At 63.5% G+C, this 2500-nt stretch overlaps 1 non-coding gene across 1 annotated transcript; it reads left to right on the forward strand.

The window, feature by feature from the left end:
- Positions 1–1711: 1711 nt before the first annotated feature.
- LOC140474608 (5.8S ribosomal RNA) lies at positions 1712–1865 on the forward strand. The gene has a single exon (XR_011959255.1). It is a non-coding gene; the product is annotated as a 5.8S ribosomal RNA (ribosomal RNA).
- Positions 1866–2500: the final 635 nt, after the last annotated feature.

Here is a 2500-nt window from a genome sequence, read left to right on the forward strand (position 1 = left end):
AATAAGAAAGGATCGTCGGCTTGGGGGTACGCCCGTTTCCGTTTCAACTTGTCTCGCGAGGGTGGTTTCGGGGCCAGCAGGAGAGCTCGTCGGGGTAGCAGGCCCTGCAGCCGTGGTCACCGCCAAACCCCCACAACTCGAGCAAGTGAAAAAAAAAGTAACAAATAAGAAAGGATCGTCGGCTTGGGGGTACGCCCGTTTCCGTTTCAACTTGTCTCGCGAGGGTGGTTTCGGGGCCAGCAGGAGAGCTCGTCGGGGTAGCAGGCCCTGCAGCCGTGGTCACCGCCAAACCCCCACAACTCGAGCAAGTGAAAAAAAAAAGTAACAAATAAGAAAGGATCTCTGTCGGCTTGGGGGTACGCCCGTTTCCGTTTCAACTTGTCTCGCGAGGGTGGTTTCGGGGCCAGCAGGAGAGCTCGTCGGGGTAGCAGGCCCTGCAGCCGTGGTCACCGCCAAATCCCCACAACTCGAGCAAGTGAAAAAAAAAGTAACAAATAAGAAAGGATCGTCGGCTTGGGGGTACGCCCGTTTCCGTTTCAACTTGTCTCGCGAGGGTGGTTTCGGGGCCAGCAGGAGAGCTCGTCGGGGTAGCAGGCCCTGCAGCCGTGGTCACCGCCAAACCCCCCACAACTGTTGGGCGCCTACCTGCGCGGGGCAGGAGGACACTTTCCGATTTCAAATCTCCGTTTGCCGAGTCCACCCCGAACGCACGCGGGCGGGCGGGTTCGCATCACCCTTCGTCACAAGGGGCGAAGCCCGTTCCACCGTCTCGTCAGTAGTGCCGACCGGTCTGTGATCGACGAGGGGAGCCACACCAGGTCCGGCCCTGCTGCTTGGCGGCACCGCGTCGTCGGGAGCTCGCGACAGACGGAGGGTTTCGGTGTACTCTCCAGCCACGGGAAACGAAGCCGGTGATGCAGGCGCCGGTCTTTCGCTCCCAAATCGGCTGGGTTTACATCGTTGCTATCTAGTCACGCTCCCTTCAAACCCGACGGGGTACCTATTCCCCTCACCCGTCTGTGCGTATACAGCCTCTTTGCACTTGCGGGATGGGGGTGGTGGTTTAAAGACTCTCGAGTTGCCGCCCGTCGGTCTCCGAGCTCCGTGCAGTAGTGATCCCCAGCGAACTGCCAGCAGGGCGAACGAGCGATCCCGCTCTCGGTCGGGGCGCCTGGCGTCGATCGGTGGTCGGTGGCTTGCGGGCAAGCTGCGCTGTGAGTGTGGGAACGAGTATGACGAGCCGTTGCCGCGACTCCCAGTCCACCTCGGCGGTGGCTGGGCCGGGCGGGCGTCTGCTCGGGCGAGTGCCGCCCCCGCCTCCTCGCAGGAAGTCCGCTCGCCGACACGCCGCCACGTGCACGCGTCAGTGACGCTGCCGAACCGATGGCCGGTGCCCGTTCCCGCCTCTGCTTTTCCTAGGGCAAAGCTGCTGCACGCCTCGTGATACTAGGCGGGCGACATGGTGGCGGTGATCCTGCCTCCGTCGCTGCGGTGCGTTGGGGCACGCATCGCCTCTTGGGCGCCCTGTCCTCCTCCCCCCAATAGACGTATGTTTCTGCGGGCCGCACCAGGATGGTGCTCCCCATCGCTTCACGCCACCCTGCTCCGCCCGCACGCCGGCGTGCAGGTGGCTGTAGCTCAAGGTGGGGAGCGTATGTGCGGTCCGGGTCGCTTTCCTCTGGCGAGGGAGAGACCTAAAACAAACTCAGACAACTCTTGACGGTGGATCACTCGGCTCGTGCGTCGATGACGAACGCAGCTAGCTGCGAGAATTAATGTGAATTGCAGGACACATTGATCATCGACACTTTGAACGCACTTTGCGGCCCCGGGTTCTTCCCGGGGCCACGCCTGTCTGAGGGTCGTTTGGCAATCAATCGCACTCGCCTTGGCTGGCGAGAGCGCGGCTGGGGTGTCGCAGAGGACCCGTCCTCTTTGTCCCCCTAAGTTCAGACTCCGGAGCCCTCCGGCGTCGGAGCGCTTGGCCTTTCCCCCCCACCCTGCACATTCCGTTCGTCAGGCTCGACGCCATCCCCCCGCCGGGGAGCGCGGCCTGGCGTCCGTCTGTGTCGTGGCAGTGGGGCCAGCACGGCTGTCACCGGTCCCAGAATGGCTGTCGGTGGTTCACACTGTGTGTGTGTGCCAACCCTCCTGGTCTCTGGGACACGGAGCTGCCACGAAGTGTTGAGCCTCCAGTGGGGGGTCTGCCTAAGCTCTGCACGTCCGCATTGGGTCCGTCTCTCGGTTGGCTGGCAGTGGAAAGAGTGAAGGGAGCCGCGGAGGTCCGGTGCTGGTGCGCCGCCGGCCTGACCGTGGAGCTCGCCGGTTTGACACGCTGACCCGACTCGATGGTTGATCGATTGAGAGTGCTGGGAGCTGCAGGCCGCCCGCTGCTGCAGCCGCCCGTCTCGTGGTTCGTCCTCGGCCTTAAGTGGCCGGCGGGGCGTCTGATCCTGTCTCCCCTGCTGGCGCCGAGTGCCTGGCCGAGGGAGGAGGTTTT

The sequence above is a fragment of the Chiloscyllium punctatum genome, unplaced genomic scaffold, assembly GCF_047496795.1.
Source record: "Chiloscyllium punctatum isolate Juve2018m unplaced genomic scaffold, sChiPun1.3 scaffold_1103, whole genome shotgun sequence".
In the NCBI taxonomy this organism is placed as follows: Eukaryota; Metazoa; Chordata; class Chondrichthyes; order Orectolobiformes; family Hemiscylliidae; genus Chiloscyllium; species Chiloscyllium punctatum.